The sequence below is a fragment of the Bombus pyrosoma genome, linkage group LG12 (genome assembly GCF_014825855.1).
Source record: "Bombus pyrosoma isolate SC7728 linkage group LG12, ASM1482585v1, whole genome shotgun sequence".
In the NCBI taxonomy this organism is placed as follows: Eukaryota; Metazoa; Arthropoda; class Insecta; order Hymenoptera; family Apidae; genus Bombus; species Bombus pyrosoma.
In genome coordinates, this window is record NC_057781.1 from 9,778,617 (window position 1) to 9,794,233 (window position 15,617).

Sequence of the window (15,617 nt, forward strand, 5' to 3'; positions counted from 1 at the left end):
AGGTTTAATGTTCAATCTACCATTCTCTTCTTTTTTTGCAAAACGTCGCGTGGGTTCGTTTACGTCTCTGAATATCATAGTCTTCTTCTATACGACTTGCCGAGATAAGTTGTCCCTCGTGTGTCGTTCGGTTTAATTTAAGGGTCACTGTGTGCCCCGCTATATAGGCAGACCTCCTTTCACTCGTATAAAAGGGTCTGCTCGCGTGCAGGGATATTGTGACCGATTTTTAATTGTCAGTAACTGAAAAACAAAATCGAAAATGCAATTTTTTATCTTTGATCTTCGTCCTATTTCGGTTTCAAGAATCATCCCTTAAATTTCCTGATGCCTGTAGCCGAACGCCCTGTACTCGTGTATATAATAATCGATTTGAGAATACAAGAGTAAAAATAGATTCAGAAGATTCAAAAATTTATATTTTTATGTTCAGATATATTAAATTTCAATTTTATTTGGAAATAATTAAACGAATCATTTAATTAGTATCGTACAGTAATGTCACGTCCATTCTGTGCTGCATCTGCGATGGAATGTCGGATTGTAGGTTACCTACCTATGCAACAGGAGATTCGATGTAACTTGCGAGATCCACCGAAAGATAGCGCTGGCGGCGAGCTCCCGGCATTCCACGGGTCGTTCGAAACGGGAGATGCGCGCGCGTTCGATGAAGACATGCGCGAGACAAGCGGCCGCAGTCTCGACAGTCAGTGCATGGCGGCCCGAGGCCCATCGATATCGTATCGCGTAGCACTCGAGATACGCGTTCGAATACACGAGTGCGTCCGTGGTGCACCGGGAAACGTCTCTCGTCTTTCGACCGATCGGTCGTAGGAGTACCGTCGTGGTTGACACAGTGCGTGACGCTTGTGCGACAGGATTTTTCGTCCTCGCGGGATCTCGTGGAGTAGCCGGAATCGTTAGGCGACAGCTAGAGCACACGGGCCATCGTTCCGGTGAGTATTCACATGGAATAATATTTTAAACCGCGTCTCCAATCGGTCCAGAGGCTATGCGTTACACGTTTCGCCCTTTCTACCATAACTGTATAACTGCCAATTGGAGTGACAGGATACTCTGATTCTTTAAAATGACATTTCACCGTTTCAAATCCACGTATCACTTTTTCGTTAATGTCATGGTATAACATATACCGTATAATATATATACGTTGTCTGAATGGAAGGACAATCGTATATCCCTCTCGTTGCCGTATTAGCGCGGATATCCTCGCAACACGAGGGCTGCGTGTTCGCTGGACGCGAACAAAGTAGTATACATATATACCATCATAGGATGACGTATCCGGCAACGGTGTTCAATGATCTGGAAAATATCGAAGGGACAGACGCAGAGATTCGGTGTCATTGGCACGGATTTCTCCTTGATATCTTTATTTCTCGTACCTTGAATCTGCGTGTAACTCTCCAGTCTCTTCCATTTTCCTTCCTTTTTCTCGTCTTCGCGTACCGATGTCCGTGTGAAGTCCACACCCGCAGCGTTGCCAAACGCTACAGGTGTGGTCATTGACTTTGATCGAAAGATTTGTTGTTATTTATCGACTATGGAAAGTATCGCGTGCGCTACTTCGGAATTTTTGTTTCCTTTTTTTTTTTTTTTTTTTCGATGGAAGCGGAATTTTGCTCACGGGCGCGAGCGTCGCTTATGCCTACCTGTAACATCACTTTCACGATTCCTGGCGGCTACGTGGGCGAGCGGGCACGCTCGATTCGAGTAAACTGAACAAGGTTAACACAGACGGACAAGGTTAACGTTAATTCGTTCGGCATTTATGTTTCGGAGTACCGTAAGGTATCTCAAGATTATCGCGAGCAGTTTCAAACCCATATTTCTGTCAATGTCACATCCGTTGTTTTTTCGTTATGATTCTTGGGAAAAATAGAAAATTGTTGAAGTCTCGGTATCTGAAATATTATATAGCGGCGATAAGTATTTGAAACCCGTATTGTTTCGAAGGTATTTACACTGTACGGTAGATAATTCTAATCTCGTTACGATTCTTTTGAAAAATAATGGATGTTTTAATTTTTCGTTAGCTCAATCGTTCATGGTAAATTAGATACCTGCACAGTCTTCTGAGTCTGACTAAATGTCCTAGCTCTTTTTCAGAAGAAAAAGAAGAAAGAAAATGATCGTCTACCTTTGAGAGCATTTTCTAAAAAATAGCTATTACAATTTCATTGCTAAAACTCGATAGCAACTCCAGTCACGTAATATTCACACGCTGCTGTAACTATTTCCTAAATTCTTATCTCTCACATTCGTAAGGTTATCGGTAATTTGCATTTTTATACGTTCCAATCTCGTATACTTAACGGTATTCGACGTAAAATCGTCGAAATCAACGTCGCTCGTAATCGTTACATTGGTACGCGCAATTTCCCCGTAATAAGATTCGCCCGATACGACGACGGTCAATTCGAGGATGTACAGTATCGCAGAGCCACGCGGCCTCCGTGAAACGAACGAGGTTAACGCGGAAGAACAAGGTTAACGTAGACGACGCCAGATGCTCGTGCGTCCAAGTCGTAATCTAGTCTTATCGGTCGAAGGGAACATTCAGGCTAACATTGCTTATCAATTCACGGTTGAAAACAGAGGTTGCCAGCGTGCGATGTTAAGTTTGAATCGTCTCCGCGTTTACCGGAAGCGGAAGCAATATCGCGTGTGACACCGGGTCTCGCGCATTTGCGCTTAATTGCGACGATAAAAACGATCGCCGTAATGATTATAGATAAGCGCGAGCTTCAAACGAAGTTTCTCCGAAGTTTTTCTTTCTTTGCGCTTTTAATCCTGTCTCGTACGAGATTCGTCGTAAATTTTTACGATCGTATCCTCGCAACTGTACATCGTCGATATTTTTGCTCCGAAACAAGGCGATAGAAAGGGAAACGAGGAGATACGTTGGAATTACAAGCGCTCGTTAAATTTTACATGGCGGGGAACGCGTCGAAGGCGAGTACAATAGGTTAGTGGTGACCGGTTAGACGAGAAGGAGAACGAATTCATCTGCCTGTTCGTTTTTTTTCGTTCGGTTACTCCGCTTTTCTTTCGCACGAGCTAAGAGCTATTCTCTGGAACAGAGAGCGAACAGAGGCATATTTATGTAGGTACACCAACTGAGAACACTCTTGTCCCGAGAATGGTCACTCGAGTAGCGAATTAGTGGAATTAGCGACGCAGTTTCTTTCCGTCCTTTTTGATCCTTTTTGCTGTCTGATCGCGATTATCGCGCATTCGCTAACGTTATTTCAATAAGATAGCAAGAAGTAGGTATTTTTTTTGTTGTTATACCGCGAATATGATTGTTCCGTCTTATATCGGTTTAGGGTCATTCAATTCAAAGAATTATCTATTATCTACGATAACTTCGATCGAGCTTTTATCGAACCTGTTTAAAATTTCTTTTTCATTCGAACTTTTCATATTCCGCAAGACGATTTATAATTTCGACGAAATGAAAAATATTAGCCGTTCCGGACAGTCGAAATTTTCCGACAGCGGAATTTTCAATGTCATCGTTCTCCAGTGCAATTCTGCAGAACGTTCGCAACTCTTCGATAATCGATCGATGGACAGCGGCGGCGCGACGCCCCGTTGAAATTCAGCCGTCAGCCCATGACTCTCGCAGCTTCCACATTCGATAGAAAGTATTTCAGCGGGGATTGTACGTGGTTATTGACCTTGTTCATGACCTCCATCGCAATTACGCTGGCGCGTTGCGCTTTTCAAGGATATTGAGCCGGCGGCGAGTCGATCGATGAGGTCTTCAACCGGGGTCCGCTTTTTCCCTGTCTTCCCTCTTCTTTTTTCATTCTTTCCTTTCCCTTCTTTTTCTTCGCCTTCTTTTTTTCGATCCCTGTTGCTCCGCTTTTCTTCGTCCTCTCTCCCCTCCTTGCTCATGGAATGGAACGGAACTCTGATATTCGCCAAGCTTCGATGAAGCCGCACCGCTTTCGAAGTATAAGTGCGTCGTCTATTAATAGAGCTCTCTGTCTCTCTTTTTCTCTATTTCTTTCTTTTTTTCTCTCTGTGCACACCGGTATTCTCCAGAAAGGGAATACTTGGGACGGGAAGGCGAAGAAGAGGGTGGTAGGAGACGTGCAGCCTTTTTGCCGTACGCAGACCCGTGTGCCTCGCGCGTGTGGGATGCGTACACCCATTTTCCGCGCTACTCGACGAGCCAAGCGGCCAGACAGAAAAAAGATAGAAATGTCCAATAAAGATAAAGTCCTGAAACGGTTCCTGCGTGCGTGTTGCGTTATTCTACCGCGCTTCTTGCTCGGAATTCGTACGGTTACGCGGTGCCCTCCTGTCTGTCTATCTGCCTGTCTATATCACTTTCGCCTGTTTCCCTTTCGCTCGTGTACGATCTCCAGCGTACACTGTCCACGTCCAAACATTGTGGCCGGATAAAAATCCGGTTTCCACTGTCTTTTTGGAAGTCTATGGGGTTTTCTTGCTCGAAGCGGTATGTCTTTTTGTATTTTTGTTTTTTTTTTTTAGAAAAAATGATACCGCAATGTGTGCTATTTGGAGTAACGGGTTATGTTAGTACATTGTTGCGGAGATGTGTGCGTGTGTTTAACGTGTATCTCGTATGCTATCTCTGTCACGAATTCATGTTACGACGGATCCTTTGAATTTTGAATGAGATGGGGATCGCTGTGATTTTTGGATGATAATAATTCCAGAGATACCCTTTTTGATCTCTTTTAAATTTAATGGAGGGCAGGAGTAGCCCGAATATTTGAATACTTAACAGCACCCAAGGCACCTGCTATCTGCTGTTCTTATCTCGCGTAAACGCAGACTTATCGTTGCGAAGAAGAGAGCGATGCGCAAATATTTAGCCACGTCAAAGCGTGGCTTTTTATCGCGATAAAGGCGCGAACAGCTGATGCATTATCTCCGATAGCGATCGCGTTCTCCGATTTGCTGATCTCATTTATAGTACCAGAGAATACGGCCCATTATCTACGCTGGTCTCCGTAAACTTTGCTTTCCTAGCAACGATCGTATCTCTGTCGCGTTCCCGCTATCTTGTCTTCGCGCACGGAAATCAATTCCGTGGAAATGAAGTTCTTCCATGAATCCGGGTTTAATCAAACGCACCCCAACCGTGGCTGATGTGCTCCGTTCCGTATATTCTCTTCGCACATTGTCCTCTTCTCGACTTTGTTTAGCCGCGACTCTCCACCTCCCCTTTTTCACCGCCAGTACATCGCGAAGAAATTTTCATTTTGCCGCACAGTGGGACGTTCCGACGATCTAACAAGACAAAATACAATTTCGATAGTGATTTAAACGTATAAAAATTTATTATCTGGTAGGATTATCTGGGTTTAAGAGGGAGGATCGCTCGCGTCGAAAGGATATTAGAACGAAGCTAAGTATAACTCGCCTTGTAATTCGTCGAACTCGGCTATGAACAATATTTAGGGCATCTTGACTGTTTCATTTTCTCGAGAAGATAAAACAGTCCGAATTAAAAATCCTTAAGGATTTTCAAAGTTAAAATATAGTTGTACGTAATGGAATACAAGAGAAATAAAAAAGAATTACAAGTTTCTTCGCGTTGGGCGGTCGTTTCAACACATTGTGCGCCGCAATTCAATTTCTCCTTTGCATTTTCTTCTTTTCAGGGCCTTTAATCGTCGAACAGTGGCTGCACGGGACGGCGCGTGCTCGTCTTTTCTCGAATCTCTTCTCTCGTCTCCCCGGGGACCGGCTTTATCCCGAATGTTTACAGGGTTTATCTTCGCACCCTCCGGAGTGGTCTGTAGTCACTTACGTCCGTGTCCCCGCTTATACACCGCTCGCGACCTCACACTACGTGGCTAGGGATTCCCTGAAGGGGTTGCGAGGATCGCAAGACGCCAGCATTCGTGTCCTCGCGTGTATGCGCCAGTCGCGTGTTACCAATTGTTTCCTTTCTTTCTCTCCTCTTTCTGGCCTCGCGTAAATAAATAACGGAATTACACAGTTTCATGGAGGCTAGAAGATTTGTTCGTTCCCCGAAGCGACGGCCTTGCGGCTTTGCTTATGAATTTTCTTCCGCGTATTGTGCGGCGTTCGGAAGCGCGCTCTGTCTGTGTCGTTTGAACGTTATTGAGCGGAGCTGGCGAAAAGCTGATGAGTTTGGAAGATCGTTTGTTTGAGATTGTAATTGGACGTTTGTACGTCGTACCGTATGAAAAATTCCTCTGCACGGGATAGTACCTCTGCTCGTGGAAGAGTATTTTCGGAGAAACGGTAGCAAATGGTTTTTTGAGAATTCGCAAATATGGTGAAACAAGTGTAAGGATGGGATTTGCATTTGTATTTGAAAGGAAGGAATTTGTACGCTCTGTTCTTATTTAGTACCTTATTTAGCATTGAGCGAAGTCTGCATACTGCAGCCTCCTTCGCCGTTAATCAGACTCCCATTAAAGCAAAACGTTTAACGTAAATTAAAACGTGGAGAATTTTGTTCGCGTGGTTATTCGTAACGGGATCGTAAATCTCGCAAAGCATCTACGACGCTGGTTATACCTAATTATTTTAACGATGCGCGTTTTAACTTTCGATGCAAGCAAGTATCCATATATTCTTGTAATTAATATTTTCTTAATTTTCAGTACTATTATTTCCTGTGTAATACAATTTCATTATTTAGTTAATAATTTCCTACTCAGAGGATAATCTTCTTCCTAGAGATATGTAGTGACTTGAAAGATCATTCGAAAATTCTCTGCTACGATACTTATCAATTTTTAGTCGCAATTATTTCTCTCGCACCCCGTTAAAGTAAAATTATCCTTGAACACGGTCTTGTTTTCTCGCAGAACAAAACCAAATACGAATCCTGCATAGTTATATGTTGGAACAAGCTTCTGGACTTCGAACGATGCATCAACTCTTCATCGTACTATCGATTCATGTAACAGATTCTCTAAATGATATCTGAGTCTTCGCGTCGCGTCATATTAAATCGCTGCTGGTAAATACATCGTCGTACCGTAACGTTACCCCGAGAAAATCTGCACAGTCATTTAAGAAGATGCAAATCGCATATCCCTAAACACCGCGAGTTAACGAACACGATTCCGAGCGACACGACGTTTATTCGTGGCTCGGGCAGCTCGGACTAATTAGAAACGTCACCAGTTTTCGTTAGGGCTGTATGGATCCGGTAAACACTTTGTAAATCACGCACCGACGGCAGGCAACCCCCTGCAGGAACATGCGTGCACCTATGCAGTCGGTGCACGCAGGCGTGCTGCAGGTAGACGACGCGTGCCTTCACTGTTTTCCAAAGGTGGTGCACTCGAGCTGCACCCTTCCGACGTTCGAGAAGTCACACACGCGATTCCGTCATTAATTGTACGAACGTTGCACGCACGCACGTATGCACGCACGCACGCACGCACGCACTTTGCTCACGATATATAGCCGCTTCCCTTTTCGTCGAGCGCTTCTGTCGTGAGTTTCTGTCGTGAATTTCTGTCGTGAGTTTCGCCCATCGTCGCGTCTCTTTCCGTTTCGTTCTACGCTTCCTATGCTTCTTTTTCCAAATCGTTTTCCATTTACTGCCCTTCTTTATATGGTTTTCTATTTGCTACGTTTGGTACATCCTTTTGTATTCGATGCCCTACTTTCTACGCCATTTCGTTCATCGCGTTGCGCTTTTATCTCGTCTTTTTTCCTCGCGCTTTGTTTCTTTCTTTCGTTTTGTCGTCCATACCTCTTCTTTATATATGCTTCGCACCTAGTCTTGTTTCTTTGTATATCGGTTTGCGTTTAACGTACTATTTTCCTCTGGTTTTTGTTCATCGTGTCCTGCTTTCTCCCAACGCGCTTCCCTCTCGTCTCGTTTCATCCATAGAGATCTCCTTCGTTTCATTTTGCATTGGATAGTTTTTTATGTGTTTTGCACTTGACATCTTCGTTTTATATCGCGGTTTTGGCGTTCGTTTTATTACGCGATGCCCCATTTTCCCGAAAGTTTTGTCCATCGTGTTCCGTTCCTTTCCTTTTTGTTTTATCGCTTATACCTTCCGCCTATCGTTCTTTCTTTCGCTTGATTTCGTTCGTCATCTCTCTTTCCCGTACAATGCCTTTTTAAATTCACCGTATCGTGCCTCGTGGATCGATCGGGCAACAGTTCAACGATAATCAATAGCCTCTTACAAATATAGTACGCTTCCGCGCGAGGGGTGTGAAAATTTCACGCTCCGATAACTGATTTCGAAGCACGTGAACGCGAATCGAGCTCGCTCGCTGGAATTCTTAATGGTTCGTCACGAATGACCGTGGAGAATTCGTAAGATCGTCGAGGTGCTGGCTTTGTCGAGATACGATCAGATTGTTTCGTCTGAATCTCGCCGCGCGTTGCTTTGCCTTTTACGCGCCACCTCTCGCCACTGAATATTTCACGTAGCTCGAAAAGCTTCCCACAGTCTGACTTTTCTATCGCGATAAGAAGAAACACAATTGAATTAGCACGGTTTCCATGATTCGATTAATCTTGTGTATTTCTGTCTTTTCATAAATTTCACAAACAGAAATAAGCGACAGAAAATCGAGTAACGAGTGTATAACAAATGATTTTGTTAACTGTACGAACCGAGCTTTGGCAGACAGGCATATATTAATATCGTAAATATACTTTTATAAATATTATTTGCATCCTTCAAGAACTAGTCGTGAATTTATTCCTAAGGAAATCGCAGTCGTAAAATGTTTGTCTCAGTCACTGTTGGCGAACATATTCAGCAGCGAGTGCGCGGCTTAAGGGTAAACGGTGTATCTGTTCCTCGTGTAAACTTCATCTGGAAACCTCTTTGTCGCGCAATGCCGTGGAAATAGAGAAAAACGAGATACGTAGACGAAATTGCTCGTTCGATTCTGTTCATCGTACAGCAACTCGTTGTTCCTTCTGCACTCTGTATGCTTTTCGCGATGGCGTGAGTCGCAGTCGCGCCTAAATTACAATCCTCAGCACGTGTTTCAAATGTTCTCTCGCGTGCCACTTCCCTCACTTTGTCTCGCTGTCTTTGTCTCGCGTATAACTCGCAGGCTTAAAGGACAATATTAGCGTTTGATGGTTTACACGAAGTTGTAGCCGAGCTTGTTCCTGTCTGGACGCTGGTAATGACGAACATTAGGCAAAATTACTGTTAGAACATGATTGCTTGGAATTGAAGCTTCAAATTGACGCGTGATACCGCGTGAAATTACGTATCGGCTGCGCTCGATTATCTGCCGTGAGAAACGACTCCGGTTATTCCGTTTGCGAGCTCATTGCTCGTGTTTTATTTAATGTTCCTTAAATAGACGTATCTCGGCTGTTCGTGGGTACTTGCACGTTCTCGAGGTAAGTGGTTTCAACTGAAAATACCGTGTTATTCTACGCATTACAAAGTACTCGTAATTCACTTCCTTTCTCTACAGTTGTTACATAATTTTATCTATACATATATGTATCTTCTATATAAGTGGATACCATAGAACTCTTCAGGATGGCATGATAATTTAGATAGAATATCTTTACACGAATAATCACAATCCTACTGAATCGATAAAAATGTATTTATCACGTGTATCGTATGTATCTTTTCACTGATCTTGGAATGATAAATTGAAATATCCACTTGCGAGACCGATAAAAGATGTATCAAAATTTCTGCTAAAACATCGCATTGAAAACTACGTTGTGCTCGACGTTCAATTTCTCTGCGCTGCAGCCGAGTTAGACGATCGATTGAAAATTTATCAATGGGAATCTTTGTCGAACTGCGTAGCTCGGATACTTCGCGTCGAAGTCCGCAGAGTTTTCACAGCTGTCCCGGCCAGAAGGCAGCCGTCTATATTTACTCCACACTTTCGGCTTTCCGGTTTCCTCGTTTCCTTTAACGGCGAGTTCACGGAAGTTCGTTAATGTACAAACTCCGATCTATTATTAGAGGAACGCGCGTACGCGTATATAACGTTCGTGGCGGTCTATCGCGGTCCTGACCGTTCTAGAAAGCTTCCTTCGGCGAGTCAGATCGATGTATCGCCTCTCGAAAAGATCGATTTCGATGGTTGGAAGGAGTCACGAATTCGAGTCGTGGCTTCGTACTCGGCAATGTCGGGGCTCTCTCGAGGCCTGTTCCTGTGCCTCAGGAACGTGAAAACGATCGATAACTCAGTGGAACGCCCCCATTGTCGAGAGGAGAAAGGAAGAAGGACAGCCGGCCCTCCCTTTCTCTCTTTCTCCCCCTTTGGCCGTTCTTTTCAAACGGGAGAATGCGCGGCCAAGAAGCTCCTTTAACCTTTTCGAAGTATATACTAGCGAGTTGGAGAAGTCGGCCAGACTCGTCGATAAGATGACAAAAGAAGAAATAATCCTCTATTGGCGGTCTATTCTTATTGACGATGCGTGGGAATGAAATGAGATATGAAACAGTTGGACGAGTTTCTATTCTCTTTTTTCTTTTACCGACTCTTTGGTATCGTCGATCGATGGTAAATTAGAGACGTGTTTCAAGAGAAGAACATAATCGACAGGCTTAAATTCAGCGTTAATTACCTTTAATTTCTGAAGCTTCTATCACTCGCTCACATCGTTAAGCACGCGTTTGCACCTACCAATTTACGTTAACCAATTTACGTCCCATCATACACACAACGCGAGGCTCATAATGGAGCAATTCATCGATTGGAGTAATCGGTCAGATTAAACCAATTGTCGGAGCACGATCGAAAATCTCGTGTTCGGTTCGTTCAACGACCGATCTCTTCTCTCCGCGTTCGCCGAGGAAAACGTTTAAACATCCGTGGTATCGTCGGTCCACCGTTTCTGACCGATTACATCGAACGCGCGTAATTGCTGTCTGAGCCGATTCTCGAGCGCACGCCGTGTTCCATCTTTTGAAACGGAGCAAGGTGCACTCGAAACAAAGCTGCGCAGCCTGTTCGTTTGCCTGTGATTGCCGCACCGGCGTTTTTGTCCCGGCGCCGTTTGCCGGTTGCACGCTGTACGTCCAACGGCGTGGAAATGCTGCCGCGTTTCCACCACCGTTGCGGAAACGGAGAAGACAGAGACGGATGCGGTGCTTCCACCACCAGAACAATGAGACCTAAGGAAATTACCCAGCGTGTTTTCGTGAATCTTCTCGTACGCGAGAACGATTTAGTATCCGAAATTTTTTCCTCTTTCCTTTGCATTCTTTCTTCCTTCTTTCACCTTTTATTGACGTCTTTTCGGTGGCTGTAAAACGTGTCGGTACACCGTTCTACTTATCGTAGTAGTTACATACTGGATAATTAGATCGAATCAAGTAGGTCGTATTCAAGGAGAACAATGTTTCGCTATGTTATCACGAAATTCGTGAAAAATTACTGGAAAATTGTTTCATAGCGAATATACGAAGCATTATAATTTCAACCGGAATAGCGTCGTTCTATCGATAGGTTCGTGGTCGAATGTTTGCTTTCAGTCTGATCTTTACAATGTAATAGATGCTCGTACACGAAGATTATTATATAGCTTTGTAACCAATATCGTACATTTCCTACAGTGAACATTCTCTTCCTGCTTCGAATGACTTCAGGCTGGTTAGGTGGGCGTTTACGAAGCACCAGTTTACTTAAATTGATACAGTTGTATCCGTTGGAAAGATAAAGAAGATGGTAGGAAATGTGCACACGTTCACGGATAGTGACAGGTTGCTTACTTTGCTTTACTGCGGAATCGTGCTGGAAATCATAGTCCTCGAATCCCGTTTGTAACAATAGAAATTTCAGAATTTGTAGAACGCGTTTCATTTTCTAAAAATATGTTATTATGAATTTACTGCTAAGCGGAACGCGTATCTTATATTTTCTTCAATTGCTAAGTATTTAAAATTGTTACTCTTGAATATTACATTAAGTACATATTACATTAAGTTACAGCGGGATTAAATTAGACGCAAGCAATAAACTATGCGTTTTAACCAGATCATACATCTGCAAACACGTGCAAACTTGTCGCACACACTGTGTTCAACGCTTCAACAAAAGATCCCACCGCGAATAAATATTTCCATCAGTTTGTTTGGCCACGTGTCTTCCGTTTACAAGCGTTTTGGTTGGCCGGAAGCGTCCAACACCTCCAAGACACCCACGTATACGTTAGCTCACTCGGCAGAAGAGGTTATTACGCGTGACTTATTAAAGATTCGCAATGGTGGGTGGTCAGAGGCGTGTTCAGTTATTTGTTCCCGAACGTCTTCGTCGTATTGGTGGACGCCTTCCTCATTTCCGTTCTGCTTTTCACTTTTTTCCAACGAAGAATTATTGTCATCGCGCATCATCATAACGCAATAATCTGTCAAATGTCTCGTCGGACAAATTTCAGAAAAGTATATGGATAATAAAAGAAAATCTTTTTAAAGAACCAGCAAGTCGCTAGAAAAAGTTGGCAAATTCGTTCGTTTCGCGCGGTCGCTATTCTTATCTATGGCTGCGCGCCTTGGAAATACGAATTACCCAGGTAGATTTGGCACCATTTGCCCCACGCCGTTCCCTTATCGGGAACCTGGACGTTCCGCAGGCGCGGAGCTCGTGTGCCTACACTTTGCGTAGGTGCAACCTGCAGCTACATTCGTAACGTGCCGCAATGTTACGCTAATGCGCTTTAGAAACGATCGTGTGTGCGGGGTTCAAGGTTCCAGGACTGCTTGTTTCGCAGGCTGCGTGATATAAAGTTCTTGCTTTTTTTTTATCTCGGTCTGAAGATGAAAGATCATGTGCATGTACGTAGAAGTTGATTTTTCTTGAGAACTAGGCTCGGATTAATGGCGTTTCATGGTTATTTGTTCGAACGGATTGGCAAGTTTCTAATGAATTTTATAAATAGCAAGGCTATTATGTTTGGTATGCAGATGTACGTAGTTGATCGAAATTCAGGCGTGGTTTAGGAATGCTACATAACATACGTTAGGAATGTTCGTAAAGTAGAACGCCAAGTTTTGTAACAACTATGCGAGTTAACTGCAATTAAGTAACGTATCTTTGCAACATCGATGATGATGTAACTTAACGATCGAATATGTTTCCAAAGCGAGCGATTACTTGACGTTGCTGAAAGAAACATGAAATTAAGAAAAGTAAAGCGAACGAATAAAATAATATCTCGTTAAAGCAAACTGAATAGCAAAATCTTGGTAGCTTCGATGTTCGGATATCAAAGGTCGGAAAGTTAAGGCGTTATTTCCGTAACAGGCCGTTGAAGAGCCATTAATAGTTTGATAATCGTTATTATCGGTGTCTCGGTTTCCGGTCCAAAAATCATATTCCGTCCGTGTCTGTGTCGCGCGATGAGGAGTACGGAGTAGCATTGGACTGGTTCGGGAGCAGAGGGATCAGGAATATTTCGGGCAACAAAGGAAGCCTTTTGATATCCTTTGGCCCGTCGCGCACGAAGAAGCAGATAATCAAGCTTAATTAAAACGATTATATCCGCAAATCGAGCGGCAACGAGAATGCGGGCTTTCGAGCGCTTTCTTCCCTTTCAACCAATTACCTTCAGCGAGCTTTCAAATCGAAGGGAGCACCGTCGAGGAAAAGAAAGAGAGAATGAAAGAGTAATACAGAAGCCCCGGTATACGCGATTGAAGTTTCATTCTCTTCGAAGGGTACGTTTTAACGGAGTGCTTTCAGATGCTTCGCCGTGAATTACTTACGACCCAAAGTGATCCGGAATGTTGTCCGTAGAAAGACTTTAATCTCGCGTCTTTCGTCGTTTTTTCCTTCCAAGTATTACTTTCTCTTTCGTTTGCTGTTTTCCGGTTCGTTCCGAACAGGTGTATATAGAGTGAACCCGCATGGGTGGATACGCTCGTGCAGCAAGACGTTCTGCAAAGGTAAATCGAGAAGGAAAAATGAAGATTCCTCGTTGCAGGTGCCGTTTCTTTTATTTTTTTTTTTTGGAAAATTGAGTTCGAAGGTTCGTTGAATACAAGCACGCTTGTAATATAGAGGAGCAAAAGAAGAAGTGATGAAAAATATTGCTACAGGTGTTGGAATACTTTCGCGAGTCAGTGTATTTCGTATCTGAAACGACTTCCTGTCCTAATGTACCACCTGTCGCAGTTCACCCTGTACATCGCTGCTTGCTTTCTTATTCCGTTCGTTACTCTCGCACGCCATTCTTCGTGCGATGATCTCGTCCGGAACGATCCCGTTCATAATCTTAATACGATGCCACGTAAGCGCGAAAGCATCCGCGACAGATGTAAATAGCCGGGTTACGTGGCGACATGATTTTCCGACCGGGTGTTCGAGCGTTTCCAAAGGCGAAGAGGAAAAATTGGAAACGACAATTTTTCCGCGGTGAAAAAATCGTGGCCGCGTTGATGGTTAGCGGCGAAACAGCGCCGGAGTTTCGCCAGGTCGGCAATTAACGGAATTAGCGCGAGTCAAAGGGATTTCGTTGGTTCATAGGGACACGCCGGAGGCTGTGGAAACCGTAGTTACCAGGTCGACATTTTATCAACGAAAAAGGTGTCGGGGATGTTCCCTCTGTCTCGGGGCGACGAGAGCATTATGCTCGAGTTTTTTTCGTTCACGCCTTTTTCCATCGTTATCAAAGAGCCCCGCGATGTAAGCACGTTACCTTTTGAAACGATACACCCTGAGGATGAGCCCTAAGACACTAGCAGGTCTCTCTTAAAGCGGACGACTCGACGAACCGTTTAGAACCGCGTTGCTGTTACGCGAATCAGTGCTAATAAGTCGTTGAAAGAGCGATTAACTCTCTTACGCGTGTTTCTTTTTCGATATTCTTGTTAGATCCGTTTCATCCTTTTTAATTTCGTCCATATGAATGACGAGGTCTCTAAAGTGTGACTTTGAATAGCTGCGGATGCTAATCAGATGGGGATTTTTTTAGAGGGACGAGCTTCTTTCGTTTGCTTTTCTTTTGCTTCGAAAGAGACACTTATGGTATATAGCTCGATCTCTTGCTGAAAAGATTGCTCCATCATTAGAGTATTACTTCAATTTAACGAAGGATAGAAAATACTTGGTACGTGGATCGCCATTTTATCGCATGTTTCAGAGTTCAACGTCAATAACGATTTCCAGTCTGCACGCGGGCAGAAATACTTTCCACGAATAAAATTTCTCTCCGGTGAAAAGTGCCACTCCGTGTAACGATTTTCGTTCGTGCAAAGTTGTAAGTTGAAGTTGGGGCGTATAAACGCCAAGTCAGGTTGCCAGCAACGACCGAACTGCCGGGGAAAATGCGGTGGACGGTAAATTACCGCAGGGTGGATCGTGCTCGTTAACTTATCTCGAATGTCTCCATTACGTTTCTCTTGTGTACGGTTGTCGGATTGTTAAAAAGACTTTCGCTATGCACAGCGGGAAACTGTGTAGTACGTAATCATTTTCAATGGTTTCACCTCGATACGAAGTTTCGGCTCCATCGTCTTTGAATTTGCGGCGATTTTTGTTCGCAGCCGTAGAGAACCTGCTGCGAAAAACGACCTGAATTTTACGATCCCTCACATCCGTCTGCTTCCTTGTTATTACTTTCACAGAAGGGCGATTAGAATACGAAGTGATTATGGTGGAGCATATTC

General features: G+C 43.8%; 1 protein-coding gene across 1 annotated transcript in view; it reads left to right on the forward strand.

Annotated features, from left to right (window-relative positions):
* Positions 1-698: 698 nt before the first annotated feature.
* The window catches only part of LOC122573326 (amyloid beta A4 precursor protein-binding family B member 1-interacting protein-like), a 144,217-nt gene continuing 129,298 nt past the window's right edge, over positions 699-15,617 (forward strand). The window contains exon 1 of the mRNA XM_043739511.1: positions 699-956. The gene's annotated coding sequence lies outside the window, so the exon portion shown is untranslated. The remainder of the gene's footprint in view (positions 957-15,617) is intronic.